This window comes from Palaemon carinicauda, chromosome 18 (genome assembly GCF_036898095.1).
Source record: "Palaemon carinicauda isolate YSFRI2023 chromosome 18, ASM3689809v2, whole genome shotgun sequence".
Lineage (NCBI taxonomy): Eukaryota > Metazoa > Arthropoda > Malacostraca > Decapoda > Palaemonidae > Palaemon > Palaemon carinicauda.
The window spans coordinates 28,061,675-28,079,180 of NC_090742.1; positions in this window are offsets into that span (position 1 = coordinate 28,061,675).

Here is a 17,506-nt window from a genome sequence, read left to right on the forward strand (position 1 = left end):
ACCAGAAGTCTGAATTTCACAGTGTCTATGTGCCTGAGTACTAAAGTCAATGTGAAATTACTTAGATTCTATCTATTAACTCTCTTGTGTTCTTAAAAATCTTCATTCCGTTAGGCTTTGATTTATTCTCTGCCAGTATTCCATAGTCCATATTTGCTTGAGGGTTCACTCGGGCACACAATTCTATCTTATTTATCTTTCTCTTGTTTTTTTAAAGTTTTTATAATTTATATATGAAATATTTGTTCGGGTGTTGTTGCTGTTCTTAAGATTTTTTATTTTGGTTGGTAAATACTTTTCTTGAAGTTACCATATTTCCTTTCCTCACTTTGCTATTTTCCCTGTTGGAGCCCTTGGGCTTATAACATTATGCTTTTGCAACTAGTGTTGTAGCTTAGCAAGTAATAATAATAATAATAATAATAATAATAATAATAATAATAATAATAATAATTCTTAGAGCATTCAGCATTTGTGCATTGAAGACTCTCTGGACTTTAAACTTATTCATTCTCATCCATGTGTTTTAGTATCTATAAGATTAGTATACGTTAACCTTTTCTGTTTAAAGAGCTGCTATCATAAAGCTCTGATCCGTTCTGTACTACAGTCGTTATCAGATAAGTTTCCCTTTTAGGCTCGCTCGGTTGCGTTCTTTTGACCAGCTAGTACTGTATACCTGCGCTAATTCTTGCGCAGGTGTCGGTAAATACAGTACTAATACAAGGCTAGATTTTCATGGTAACTTGGATCATACTTCTGACATGGAATTTTCGACGTATCTTAATTATGAACTTGCCAAGACATCACCGTCCTTAAACAATAAATATCGGTGAAAATGCAGATCAACTCTAGGGCTGAGTACAAGAAGGACCAATGTCATAAAACCATGTTTTGAGAAAAACGCATTTGAAAGATTGCTTCCTATATTAAAAATCAGGCAATTACAGCAAACGAAAGCTCTTTTTTGTTTAGACTGCTTGTCTTTTAAACTGTTATTTACAGACCAAGGCATTGCATTATTGTTTTTCATTTCGATGAAAAAAAATATATTAGACCAAGCTTTGAAAAATTTATTGCCTGCAAATTGTGTAAAAAAAATTTGCATTATTGGAAAAAAGTATTTCAAACATTTTGAAGTCAATCTATATCCTTCTAGTAGCTATTATACATTACAATATCTATAATATTCTTGCTTAGAATGAAAAAAAAACATCCTAAATCAATGGCTAAAGAAAAGTGAAAAAAATGACATTGATTAATTTACAAACACAAGTAGATTAATCAAATTCACTAAACAAAAATTGATACATTTTTTAGCATGTTAACATCCTAAATCAATGGCTAAAGAAAAGTGAAAAAAAATGTGTGATTAATTTACAAACAAGTAGATTAATTAAATTTAGGGAAAAAAATCTGATTAGTTTTTGACATGTTGAGTTCCAATAGAAAAGTAATGATCCATAGTAATTGTGTCATCCGCCATAACACTCACATATTGGGTTCATCATCTAAATAAACATCATCTGAAGCATCTTCTGCCGCCTGCAGGCTTCTGTAAAATGTTTGCTTCCTGCAGAAATCAAGTCCTTCAACTTTCTGGCTGGAATTTTCCTTGGTCCCTGTTCAAGCTGTGGGAGAATCCAAATGGGTGGTCTTCCTTTTTCGAAAAAAGGATGTCCAGCACATAATGTGACCAATTTCATTTTGATTGTATTCCATCTTCTTAATTTTCATCCCATTTACTTGTTGTCCATTATTATATTTATGGCGATTCACCAGGGGGCCAGCAGACATATACACACTTTTAAAATTAATGAAATCTTCTGTTTGCATTTCAGTCACTTGTAACTTATTTTTTCTATGGATTGCTCTGAATGTTGTGCTCTAGTCCCGTGGCACCTCAATGTTTGTAGCTGATTTTCTATATTTTTCTATCAAAGCATGTACTGTGTCTGCTTCCATGTGTGTATGGCTGGGTTCTAAGAAAGAATGCGTTATTTTTATTCCCTTACTCCTGGAAACACGCATAAGCATGGCTGCAAATAATATTTTGGCCACCTCAAGAGTCACTATATAGTCGAATGTCCTTAATGTCATTTGAGAGGCCATGCAACTATTTCATTACACATGAACCTATTTCTTGGCCACCTCTTTTTGAAATCGTTTCATCCCACTTCATGCAGTGTGCTCTATTTCCATCCACACTTGTTTAAAAAAATGGTTAAGTTATAAACAGCAAGTTGTCTCTTGTAGTAAACTATTCCTGTCTGCAGCAGTGGGCAAGGCAATATTTTCTGGAGGTCAAAGGATGCAGTAACAATTCCTTTGTTTTTAAGAGCAAACTCTTTATCAGCTCTTTGCATTGTAAGCCATCTCTGCTAGTTCATGATGTTCTGATTTCTCTCCTTCAATGCAGTTTTTATCATCCTCACTAGCAGTCATTAGGGGTGCCTTAAAAGCATCACATTTTTCACAAGTGTTCTGGGATGGGTGATGGAAGGACGGATTGAACTCTTCATTGAAGATTTTTCTCTACATTGATTCTTTTTCTGGTAGTAAATTGTTTTCATGGTAGTATTTTTGGTAGAATCGATACATCTGAGCTATTGTGAGATCTGGATTCAAATATTTTCTTTCTGAGTATGCTCTAGCATAATGACTTTTCTAAGCTGGAAACTGGTTGATATGCTTCTTGATCATCTCTACAGATTTGGGGGATATTTTCTTGTTTCCCATTAATCCTCTTCCATCTGGTGCTAAATTGCCACTTTCAGACTGTCGCATCTTCTCTGTAACAATCCTAGCTCTCGTGAGCGTAATACCAAAAGTAGATAAAAATATCTTTTGGAATACTTCCTTTTTCAGGAATTAGGCTAGAGGTTCATTCATGTTGCATCTTGACAATGTCTGATGTACTCTAACATACATTCACTGATATTACGCACATTACTACTGATTTTGATATTAAATAAATAGTAATTGCTTCCAACCACGTTAGCAACAGAAACGATTTATAAAGTTATGTACGTATATAAATTGTTAAAATCGTTTGGTGCAAGAAAGGCTGAAGTTGACATTGGCCTCTCACGTGGCCCTCTATGGTTGTAGTAAATGAATATAACAAGGGCCAATCACGACATTGGCCTTTCTAGCATGAATATTTTAATTTGTTACTTGACTTTGGCTAGAATAGAGCGCTTAGTGTAGCTCCCTGAACCCACGGACGACATTAACCCTTATAGCACTGATACAGAGGAAATTTTTTAGTTTAGTGGTGGTCTTATCTTCAATCGGCCATTTTTTGACATTGGCCCTTCTTGTACTCAGCCCTAGAACTTAGATCACTGGATCCACATATCTGTAATTATTCACCAAAGTTTCCTGCAAGCCTTAGGAAATTTGCCGTTTGAAATGAGTTTACGAAACCCGAAATTAAAATCTGTGAAGAATATGGATGTGATTGACTGAAAGTGGTTAATTTGAACAAATCTCAAATGGACGAATGGCCACAATTTAGGGAAGTTTGGCTGAAGTGGCAAATTATTTTAGTGTGTGTGCGCCGAGAAATTACTTTAGGCAAGTTTAATTAAACAATATTACAGGGGCTGCTTTCGGGAATAAATAGTAAAGAATCACTAGCTACTATAGTATTTAACCCTGACGTGTATTGTTCCTGCTAAGTACGTACGTATATTCTCTCTCTCTCTCTCTCTCTCTCTCTCTCTCTCTCTCTCTCTCTCTCTCTCTCTCTCTCTCTCTCTCTCTCTCTCTCTCTCTCTCTCTCTCTGCATGTTCTGATGTCGATCTACAGGAAGTAAATGACAGAGCCATCCATTGGATACATGAGTGGTGCGATAAGATATGATGATGATGATCTGGCTCATTCACTAATATATATATATATATATATATATATATATATATATATATATAATATATATATATATATATATATATATATGTGTGTGTGTGTGTGTGTGTATATATATAATATATATATATATATATATATATATATATATATATACTGTATGTGTGTGTGTGTTTGTGTATGTGTGTGTGCGTGTGTGAATGTGTGCATTTATATATATATATATATATATATATATATATATATATATATCTATATATATATATATATATATATCTTTTATATATGTTATTCATATACATATATATAATATAAGACATTAAAGACATATATATATATATATATATATATATATATATATATATATATATATATATATATATATATAAATGAGTGTGTGTATATATATACATATATACACATATATATACATACATATATATATATATATATATCTTTTATATATATACATATATATATATATATATATATGTTCTATATATACATATATATGTATACATAAGATATATATATATATATATGTATATATATATATGTGTGTCTTTAATGTCTTATATTATATATATATATATGTATATGAATAACATATATAAAAGATATATATATATATATATATATATAAATGCACACATTCACACACACGCACACACACATACACACACACATATATGTATATGTATATATATATATATATATATATATATATATATATATATATATATATACAGTATATAAATATATATATTATATACACACACACATATATATATATATATATATATATATATATATATATATATATATATATTAGTGAATGAGCCAGATCATATATATATATATATATATATATATATATATATATATTCTATACATACATATAAATGTATATACATGTATTTATATATTTATATATATATATATATATATATATATATATATATATATATGAGTGTGTATATATATACATACATATATATATACATATATATATATATATATATATATATATATACATACATATATATATATATATACACACACACATATATAATATATATATATATATATATATATATATATATATATATATATATTAGTGCGTATGTATACATATTCGTCACCCAGACTTTTTCTGTGAAAAATAACATTGAGACTAGATCTGGGAAATAAAAAGCTCTCTCTATAGCGTTTTTTCTTCTTCTCTATGTTAGGTCTAGAACCTAGCAACGTAGGGTTGTGGAGGACTATTGGAAACGTTCCTACCTGGCGATCTGCCGGAATGGATTAGAGTCCCGGTCAAGCTTGATAGTTTCTTGTAGAGTACACTATTTTTTCTACTGTCTGCATCCTCACTATTTTTTTAATCTAAGGATGTAGGTTTTGAGGGAGCCTTTAGGTGTCATCAACAACGATTGGCTGGCCCTCCCTGGTCCTATCTTGGGTGGAGAAGGGGCTTGGACGTTGGTCATATGTATATATGGTCATAGTCATTGTCATGCTAGGATATTGTCACTGTCTCTTGACTCTGCCATTAATGAGTGACCTTTGAAAAATTTGTAAAACTTTATAAAGGATGAAACAAAAGTCTCCTAATATCCAATGAATAAAACATGATCTAAAATCGTTAAGGTTTTAGCAAGATGATAAGTATACAGAAATTAATTTTATCAGTTATTGTCTGGTGTTATCAAATGCCTATATCTATTCTATCAAATTATTTTTAGTTTTTCTTTCTCTGTATAAAAGCTAGTTCTGGATGAAAATGACAAGATTAATCAGAGAATAATTATAGTCTGTAAGAGTAGGAAAGCTTATTGATGACCAATCATGAAAACCAGTTGCCATTTCTCACATAAAGACTGAAACTGAATTAACCAAACAAACGGGAAATGAAGCCATAGAACAGTGACGGCATCGGCATCGCAGTCATCGCTTCCCCTCCTCACTCAGCAAATCCACGACTATTTCCAGCCAAACATGCAATCAAGCGAAGTAGAGATTAATCAGCTCTCTTTGCCGAGTTTCAGCGAATACATTTCTCTCTCGAGCAGATTATGGTCGTATTAAAGAGAAAGTCATTGCTCAAGACGGTAATTGAAAGCCACCTCAAGCAAAAGGCAGTCGAGTTCATCAGACAAACAAGTGCTCTCCCCTCAAATTCATTGGCTCCTTCCCCTTCGAGACCCGTAATTAACCTTTTTCTTTCTTTCTGTGAGGCAAGAAGAAGAGGAAGAAGAAGAAGGAGAAGAAGAAGAAGTCCAGTAGAACTGTGACCGAGGGAACGTGAAAGAGAGACAGCGACTGGAGGAAGGAAGAGGATACAAGGGAGAGCAAGAGTGATTTTCCTTATCGGGGAAGCTCATTTATTAGGCCATAATGACCCATGTCCAGCGGGTTCCTTATCTCGGTGCTGCGACCACCCTCCCCGCGATGGTCTGTTCACAGAAGCAAATGGCTCCGGAGGACGATTTCTCATTCCCCTCAGGGAGCTTTTGGGAACAAGGGGTTGGGGGGAGGGGGAGGGGGAGGGGTAGGGATTAGACTTGCATGATGATCAATAGGCAACATGACTCTTTGTCAATAATACTGTATAAGGATTTTCCTCACGTTTGTGTATCTATGATTAACTATGAGTAGAACAAATGGTGCTTATTACTGTTCATTTAGCATATCAATCATGCAATGTGAGCAAAAACTCATAAACCCATACATATATAAATATATTCCTTTATCCATTTATATACTTATATCTTGTTGATGAAGTCACTATTACCGCAGTTAGTATTATTATTATTATTATTATTATTATTATCATTATTATTATTCGGGGCTCCAACGGGGAAAATAGCCCAGTGAGGAAAGGAAATAAGGAAAAATAAACCCTTTCAGAATAATAACATTAAAATAAATATCTCTTATATCATCATCATCATCATTTCCTCCTACGACTATTGATGCAAAGGGACTCGGTTAGATTTCGCCACTCGTCTCTATTTTGAGCTTTTAATTCAATACTTCTCCATTCATCATCTCCTACTTCGCGCTTCACAGTCCTCATCCATGCAGGCTTGGGTCTTCCAACTCTTCTAGTGCCTTGTGGGGCTCAGCTGAACGTTTGGTGAACTGATGTCTCTTGGGAATGGGAAGAGCATGCCCGAACCATCTCCTTCTACCCTTACCAAGAGGAAAGGGGTCACTGAACAATTACAGTGCAATAGTTAACCCCTTCGATGAAGAAGAAATTTTTTTGGTAATCTCAGCTTTGTCAGGTGTATGAGGACAGAGGAGAATATGTAAAGAATAGGCCAGACTATATGGTGTGTGTGTACGTAAAGGGAAAATGAACCGTAACCAGAGAAAAGGATCCAATGTAATATTGTGTGGCCAGTCAAAGGACCCCATAACTCTCTAGCGGTAGTATCTTAACGGGTGGTTGGTGCCCTTGACAAACTACTACCTTCTCCTAATATTCTTCTGAAGGCGTTGCTCTCGAATTTACTAAATCTATTGGATATTGTTTCATTGTCATACCATGACTCATGTCCATTTAGTAACACCGATCTCACTAAACCGATATATAGTCTTATATTTATATGTAATTTCAGGCGATTTGACTTCCAAAGTTTACTTAACATAACCATTGTCTGATTTGTTTTTTTCAATCTGTCACTAAACTCTAATTCTAAAGACCCTCTATTGATCATAGTTCCTAAATACCAAAATAATTCTACCTCCTTAATCCTCTCTCCTTCCACTGATATTTCATCTTCCATTGCATACTTCATTCTCATCATCTCTGTCTTTCTTCTAATCTTCAGCCCAACCTCGTGTCATATTTCATGCATTCTAGTATCCAAGCATTGCAAATTCTGTGGTGTTCTACTAACAAGGACAGAATCATCAGTATACTCTAGGTCTGCTAAATTCCTATCACCAACCCAGTCCAATCCTTCTCCACCATCTCTGACTGTTCTACATATTGCAAAATCCATGAGAAGTATAAACAGCATAGAAGATAACACATTCCCTTGGAGTACTCCACTGTTCATTGGAAAGTCATTTGATAAGACTCCATTAACACTAAATCTGCACTTGCTATGAGCATGAACAGACTTAATGAAATTTACATATTTAAGAGGAATTCCATAATAACACAGGACTCCCCACAAAATTAGCCAGTGCACACTATCAAAGGCTTTTTCATAGTCCCCAAATGCCATCAAAAAGGGATTTCTATATTCTACGTAATGCTGTACAACATGTCTCAAAATGAAAAATTGGTCAGTGCAACTTTTACCTTTTCTAAATCCTGCTTATTCATCTCTCAGCTTTTCATCAATCTTTCTCTCCAGTCTCCTTAAAATAAGCATACTATATATTTTCATAATAACTGACGTAAGTGTGATGCCTCTGTAATTATTGCAATCAGTCGGGTCTCCTTATTTTTGCTATTTTCACCAACACTCCTAATTCCCATTCATCAGGTTTTGCCTCTTCATGCAACATTCTACAAAATAATCTAGTAAGTAGTCTGGGAGGAACTTCATTTTCGGCCAGTATCATCTCAGCAGTTATTCCATCGTATCCAGGGGCTTTCGATCTCTTTAGTTTTTTAGAATAGCTTCGACTTCAAACACACTGAATTCATTCATGGGCACATCAGGGTCTTCATCAAACATTATTATTTAAACAATATACATGATAACTGGGCAGTGCCAGTAATCAGGTACAGTGCTCGAATAGTGGATTGGAACAAGTCAGAACTATGCAACATAGATCGAAAAACTAGAAAGATAATGAACATGCAGCAAGCATTGTACCCAAGAACGAATATTGACAGACTATTCCTCGTGAAGGAGGAAAAAGAAGGATGAAAACCCAGAAGTGCATAAAGAGAGAACAGGAAAAAGAGTCAAGCAGAATGGAAAAGAAAAGCAATGCATAGACAATTCCTGAAATAAGCTGAAAAATTGGTTATTAAGGAAACATAGGAAACATCGAAGTGGCTACAGAGAGGAGAAAGACAAATTTAGAAGGAAACTGAAGGTACAATAATAGCAGCAAGAGATCAGTCCTTAAGACCAAGATATATTCAACAAGCTATAGACTGAAATAACATCTCGTCATAGTACAGCAATTGTATGGCAAAAGAAGAACCACCAACGACATCGCCAGTGAATTTTCAACACTTGCTCAGAATCAGAATAAGAAACGACATGACACAGTGGGTAAAGCTCTCCATTGGAGTCTCAGTAGAAAATGTCAAATGCAATGTAACAACAAATGGTACGAGCATCAACTTCAGCCTGTGGTACAAAATTCTTGGGCTAAACTACTATGGGACGACAGTATAAGGACGGCCAGGGTGATACAAGCACATCAACCAGACATCAGTCTTGTTGACGAGTCACCGAAAAAGTTACACTCTCAGAAGTCGCAATACCGTGGGACTCAAGAGTGAATGATAAGGGGAGAGAAAAAAAAGAAAAGCACCACGACTTGCGAATTAAACTAAGAAGGCTATAGAATATGCAAGTAGAAGTGGTGACAATAATCATATGAGCACTAGGGACCATACCTTAGTCATTGAAAAGGAATTTTGAGAAGGTAGAAACTGATATAGCCTCAAGTCTCTGTAGATTGTAACTAACAAAAAGAAAAAAATGATATTGATTATAATAATAATAATAATAATAATAATAATAATAATAATAATAATAATAAAAATAATAATAATGATAATAATACCTATAATAATAATAATTGATAATTATTATTTGATAAAAATATTAAAGATGATATTAATAATAATAACAATAATAATAATAATAATAATAATAATAATAATAAATATTATTATCATTATTATTTACATTATTATTATTGGTTACTACTACTACTACTACTACTACTACTACTACTACTAATAATAATAATAATAATAATAATAATAATGATAATAAGTGTGTATATGTAGATTATATAAAAATACAAATATACATGTGTATAAAATTACATATACATATAAATAGATAGATTGATAGATAGATAGATAGATGTATATATATATATATATATATATATATATATATATATATATATATATATATATATATATATATATATATATATATATATAAACGAGGAGAAAGAAAGATTCAATTTCTCATTCAATTTCTACATGGACAAAGTTCTTTATTCTCTTTTGAGAGAGGCATAAAGATACGCCGACTTTTTCTCCGCACAGAAGGAATTTTCTTTATGGCCTAAATAAAGCTGAAAGCCTGATACAACTTTTTTCTTCGCCTTCCCCTTTTCCTATACATGAAAAGTGCGTTTGTGCTCGTGCTTAAGCAGATTCTCTACCCAATAGCGGCATGTGATTGTTGAAAAGGAAAGTATGGCATTCCATTCAAAAAATAGAAAAAAAAAAATGCCTGCTCGAGCAGTCCCTGATTCTCAAAAAGACATCCATTATTATTATTATTATTATTGTTATCATTATTATTATTATTATTATTATTATTATTACTATTATTGTTGTTGTTGTTGTTGTTGTTGATGTTTTGGTGTTATTATTATTATTATTATTATTATTATTATTATTATTATTCGAACCATGTCGAAATTATTACAGAATAATCGATTCTGAAAGACCATAAACTTCAGACATAAAGGTCAAGGATAAGAAATAAATATAACAATGAAGAAGCAAGCATTAGAAAATTGATAATCACTTGAAAATGGTATATCCATCAAGATATATGAAATATGAATCAAAGATATATCAAAAGACTTGGACAATGAGACAAGTCTTTGAAAGCATTTGAAAGATTTCCATTTTCATTGAAATAAAAATACGATTGCTAGGGTCTTCGGAAATGGTTAAGTTGGACTTAGTTAAGATTAGCTAAACTGGATTTGTTTTTTGGTTTTCTCTTCAAGCTTCGCCAATCAGTGAGCTTTGTATCGTACGGTTCTGGGAATTCTTGCCGCATACATTTTCGCCGTAGGACTTTTTGTCACGGACTTTTTGCCGTAGGAAACTTTGCCACTAGGTATTTTTGCCGTAAGGAATTCTTGCCGTGAATTGCATATTACTTTTATAATTTAAAAGTATATGAAAGAGTTGACCTATAAAAAAAAATAAGTATAGTGGCCTACATACATACATCTAATGCGATGGATGGTTTCTGATAATTAGCTCTTACTAATGAGGTCTTAAACAAGCAGTTTTAGCCCATACATACACTCCACTGGTCTTTGATAAATAGCTCGTGCTTCTAAAGTTTAAAGCAAGTTGTTTATAAACAAGAAGTATACATACCTACTTACATACATACATACACACATACATCTAATTAGCTCTTACTTAGTAAGTTTTAAACAAGCAGTTTTTAGCATACATACATACACTCTACCACATACATGAATGCCGTATAATTAATAAAATATATCTAAATTATGAGTATAAAAGGGAATGAAAATAATAATGTATTATAAAACTGAAAGTTTATTTATTTAAAAAAAGTAATAAATTTAAGAGCAATTGAAGTTACAATAAATATTCAAATATTCGTCATTGTCAAAATAAAATCAATAACAAAGGTATTACAATATAGAAGGTTTATTTATTTAAAATTCAAAATATTTGACAAAAAATACAAAACTTTAATCTTATTTAGAATGAGTGCAAATTCATTGCAATACTCCGTAAATAGTGTACTTAACGCTGAAAATCATATCTCGAAACAATTCTTTGTATTCGTACTTGAACATCTTTGTACTTTTTCTTCATGTGAGGTATGTAACAACTTGTTTTAAACTTTAGAAGCAAGAGCTATTTATCAAAGACCAGTGGAGTGTATGTATGGGCTAAAACTGCTTGTTTAAAACTTCATAAGTAAAAGCTAATTATCAGAGACCATCCATCGCATTAGATGTATGTTTGTAGGCCACTATACTTATTTTTTTTTTTATAGGTCAACTCTTTCATATACCTTTAAATTATAAAAGTAATATGCATTTTGCGGCAAGAATTCCTTACGGCAAAAATACCTAGTGGCAAAGATTCCTACGGCAAAAAGTCCGTGACAAAAAGTCCTACGGCGAAAATGTATGCGGCAAGAATTCCGGTCACCGTATCGTACATTCTGAATTCCGGTTAATTCATGAAAGTTCTGCGGATTTTTTACAGCTCTGCTGTCTTTATTGTTGTTCCTGTTGTTATATTGTTGCAGTTGTAATTATATGGGGATTAAAGTTATAATTAGGACTAATCATTAATTTGATTATCAAGATATCAACACTTCAGACAATTTTTGCCCACAAATGAAAAGACACCGTATTTCTTCATAAGGAAAATAGCTTGACCTTATTGATGAAACTCTATCTTATAATTTGAGGAGCGTTTAAGAGCATCTGGGAGCAGGCCGTCATGCATTGCCTGAGACGTGAATTTAATTTACACTGCGTCTGTAGTTAATATCAAGCCAGAGATGCATAGGCGAAGCTCTGGAGCGTAAAGAGGAGAAATGGTCTAATAATTACAACGCAAGAATCAAAAGTAAAGTTTGGTTTCACAAAGAGAACGCAGAACGAAATATATGTTAGAGAAGCGACGAGCATTTAATTAACTCTGGGGGGTCGAATAATCTGGTAACTTTTGTTTATTAAAACCTGAAGCAAATTAAACCATTGTATGACTATGCTTCCACCGATAGTTACGGTTAATAATCCCCACGTACAGGGTTTTTCATCAGACAGGTCCATTGGCCGCCTGTCTCACCCCTAGATCCAATATAGATTTGTCGAATGAACGTACAATGGTCTGAGCTCCGGTATGGATCCTAACGTTACGTTTCTAAATTTGGAACTTGCAGTTCAATCTTATTGTATACTACCGTATTTTTTTTTAAGATATCTGTATACTCTCTCTCTCTCTCTCTCTCTCTCTCTCTCTCTCTCTCTCTCTCTCTCTCTCTCTCTCTCTCTCTCTCTCACAAACGTTATTCAAAACTTCATATTATTGAACATACATTAAAGAGGTTTGTCATAATTCACTGTAATTCAAGTTAACCATAGCATGGATAATCAATTTAGTAAAAATAGCCAGGTGTGTTCGGCCCTGCATTTCGGGGCCCTTGGGACCGATACATGGGGTCAAGTCCTAACTCCGGGTCACGGCCTCGAGCCTTAGCCGCCTGGAATCGTTTTCCTCAGATGTTCCAGAAGCCAGGTGGGACAAAAGTGTACGACCCGAGACACTTTGATTCCCGGTTGATTTAGAGCCTCGATATTCTCCATCTTCGGTAGAGCAAGTGGAGAGGATGGTACCATTTTAGATTATCATTGCACATTTACATGCAGTGAAAGACCAGGAGTTAAGGGTGGAGGGATCTTCTCCACGTGCTTAAAGACCCAGAGCCATTGCGGTCCCTGTGTCTCATCCAGCAGAGGGGAGAATAATAATACTTCTTCCATTTCTGCCGTGTTTAGGGCCATGGATTCTTTCCCCGCTATTTTCAGCCTTCTGCAGCCCCAAATTACGTTGGCAGTTCTATCTTTCAGACAGGACACACATATTCTAGGGGGGAATGAATCATTGGAGCAACATGCCATACCCTCTTCCTAGCTGGGTAAAAGGGTACTCGGGATTCATCTGCCTCTAAGATACCGGACCTGGGAATGGTGCCGGCGGAAAAGGACAATCCCAAGTCAGAGTGTATTTGGTGTACGTTTGTGCATGCTTTTGTAGGTGCAATGGTCGGAAGGAAGCTACCTTGGATCCACTTTCAGCAAGGGCTTCTGTCCTTCGGCAGAACTTCAGTGCCCCTCTAGGTCCCAGTCCATCCTTGGGCTACCGTGGTCAGATCTGACAAAGTTAGTCATGTAGCGAGTTGACAATAATATTTGTTGATCTGGGAACTCTCAAACTGCAAGTCAGTAAAATAATATCTAGCCCCCTCTATTCTTTAACTGGAAAGATGCTTTTCAAGCATCAGCAACTTTTCTGATTGACCTGTCAGTGTGCGCACTGATAGGGATTGGGCTCTCCTTAGAGAGACTCAAGGCAGATGGCAGGGTTTCTCAGCCTTTGAATCATAGGCCATGGCTTGTTGACCATGGCTGCCTTCCAAGCAGTTTTCTGACTTGACCAGTGGTCAGGTGCAGTGATGTACTTTGCTAAGTCAACAAGGTTATCAACCTGTGAGTCTCTGGAGAAGTACAAGAGTCTTATGCAGTCCAGTGGGAAACCAGTGACCCTCCTGGTACCAGTCAGCAACCAGTGGGTCAACTGGTTGTTTGATGGGGATGGATGACTTGGTCTCCCCATTCTCAAAACAAGCTAGCTCAGAGGTAGGTCTGTTGTTTTGGAAATCTTTGGTGTAGGGTTTGACATTGATAAGGATTGCCCACAACTTCCCAGAATGAACCGTGCATGTAAAGCTCTTTCGAGCTATCTAAGCTGTTCCTCCCAGGAAGTAAAAGAAGGAAAGAACAAAGATACTCTGTTGCCAGTGTTCCCCCCAACCCCTTTTTCTTTCTGTTAAGAGTAGGGGGTTGATGGTCATGCCTTTGGGTAACCTAGCAGAGGCATAGGGCCAAGCCTTTGGTAGTGGGAGTCCTTCAGGATGGTTACTTACTACTTCAGCCCTTTGGATGGTCCCCTGACTCATTTGGCAATAGAGTATTCATCCATTCTTAGAACATCACTGGGAACTCTGGCTTTGTGAATAGAGCTAAGAGGGATGTTGGAGAGGAACACGCTCAAAGTTGTTCAAGGCAAGTCTCCGGGCTGCTACAGTAGACTCTTCCTGGAGGCTGATCACCGATCTCTCACCACGGAATGAGTTTGTGCATTAAACAAAGTTCAGGATGGAAATAGTGTGATTTATGCTTAGTTCTGTTAGAGAGGAAGACTCCAAGCTTTCAGTGGATTTGAAGGGAGTGTACTTTTAAGTACCTGTCCTTCAGTCCATTAGCTACTACCTCCATTCTCTCTATGGTACAATGTACCAGTTCAGGACTCAGTGCACCGCTTCTTTGGTGTTTATTCAGATGTTCACCTTCGTGATAGCTTGGCCCACTCGCAAGGGATACAGCTGTGGATGTATCTCAAAGGGTGACTGAACCTGGCCTCCTTTGTGGGGCAGTTGCTAAAGGATCAAGTCCGACTTTTTTCTTTTGTTATGATCTAGAGATTGTGAGAATTGAAGAAAAGTCGAATATATTACCCAAACCGAGGTTGAAGCAGGGTTGAAGCTGGTAAACACTGCAGTAGCAATAGTCTGTCTGTCAGACAATCGCATCATCAAGCCTAAGGAGGTAGTATGTCCGTTCTATCCAAGAAAGAGCACCAGCTCAGTGCTGGCAGAATCTCCTGAACCACATTTACTCTCTGTAGTGAAGACTGCTAGCAAAGGGTGCCACCCTTGCATTCAAGAAGAATCTTGCAGTCGACCGGGTGTTTATGGTTGGGGTGTGTATGCTCCGGACCAGCCTTCAGCAGTACCTGCCAGTCACTTCCTTTTGTGCTCCTTCAAGTAATTGTGTAGTAAGAACACCCCTCATGCGGGATGGTAAACATCTTGTATTTAGTAATGTATAAAAGTAATTTTGGAATGAAGGCAGAATGACTTCTGCTCCTCTCTTGGAGACGAATTGATCGAAGCGTTTGTCACTGGATCTGACTTGATGCTGGTAAACTACACTTCCAAGCTCCATTCTTTAGAACCTAGAAAAGTTCTCCCCATCGTCCCTAGAAGATGGGTAGGATAGTGAAATATATACCAATCCATTAATTATCATACGACAGTTATATTATTCTGGACTGCTGTCCTCCTCGGGGAAAGGGATGTTATCTTTTACTACGTACCAATCTTCGTGGTCAGGTTAGGTCTTATCAGCTTATTCATCCCAATGAACGGAACCAGGTATAAAAAGGAAGAAAAACAACTAACCAGTTCGGGTCTAGGAAGACTTCCGACTCGCCAAGCAGTGGCTCTCCCTACTTACAGGACGATGATTTTCATTTCACTTAGAAACATATCACAAAATTTTAAAGTAATTTGTAATTTTTATTACTATACAAACCTGAGTCCTTTATCACCCGTCTGTCCTGATCCGAAAGGCCATAACATTAGTAAAGAGCTTTTCTACAGCTTGGGCGTTGGGTCTTCGCTATCGCCGTTTCAACATTGTAGAGGAACAATTTTTATCTATTTTAAAAAGATCGTTCTGTTTCGTTTTTGCCAAATCCAAGAGAGAGAGAGAGAGAGAGAGAGAGAGAGAGAGAGAGAGAGAGAGAGAGAGAGAGAGAGAGTGTGTGTGTGTGTGTTATTGTAATTATTGTTTGTAGCGAGAAAGACTGTTGGAATAATAGGGAGGTGAAGTCAGGACGTCAGTTAACATGGCAAAGGCCAAACTGATCCTCGTACGGGATGCCCTCTTTCAGCATAATGCAGTTGATTTACTACCTTTCAGCTAACAAAAAATACATAAAGCCTGTTAAAAAACATTACATTTCAGATCACATACAGTCCTTTTCCTATTCAAATGGGATAATAACTGGAGAATAAAGGGTGGCTGTGTTAGAACACTGGAAATTTCCTAAGTGTGAGTTCCTGAAGCGGTTGTTGTGAACCAACAAGTGGTAGTTTGACGCCGACGCCAGACCTCTGCTTCCTATTGACGGTTGTTTGTTTACTTATTTGTTAGGTTATGACTGCCGTGAATGTCCTGGCCAGATGGTATTTTTAAATTGACTGCAGCTAAAGGCTGTCGTGCTTGCGAATGCGGGATTTTTGTTACTGTATTTACTGCCGGCTTCAGAGCGTTATATCTATTTAGCAGTAAGTATTGTTTATCTTTGCTTGAAGTGGTTTTGAATGGTAGAATACGTTTATTATGTATCCTATTATAGTTTAGTTGGCTGGAATGTCCATATTTCAGGCCGTGGTTCCTCCTTTTTGGTAACTTGGTTTGGATGATTCCATGTTTCTGTTTATGCTACTTCACTATATATGTATATATATGTATGTTGCGTCGTCCGGTCAGGCACGAAATGTGATTTTCTCGTGATTTAACACTACTAGTTGTATAGCACATGAAGTGAGCAAGATGGACGTCGACAATAATTCTCTCTATCGTGTGTGTGTGTTCCTGTAGCCTAGATGTTTAATTAACTGCCTTTGGAATATCATCGAAAATTTCTCCGTATTGCTTCTCCTGCAAAAAAAATACTGGCTTACGTTGATGGCAATATTTTTGGCTTATTGCGTAGATGCGAGCGAGTTGCTGAACTATCATATCAATGTGTCTGTGTCAACACAGTTAACAGTGGCTTATATTGGCGGCTTGTAACCAGCACAGGAAAATAATTAGAAAAAAAAACCGTTGCTGGCTTATTCCTTTTAGTCAGTGGGTTGGCTGATCTTAAATCCCAGACTTACTTGTTGGTTCCCATTAAAATGACCCATTCATTACACACAGCCCATATCTGCAACACCGTTGAGCAGGTGTTCCACGGACAATTGTAACAAAACCGCAACATGGTGGAATATGCACGCCACATTTCTTTAGTATTAAAAGTGCCTCGTGCATTATAAG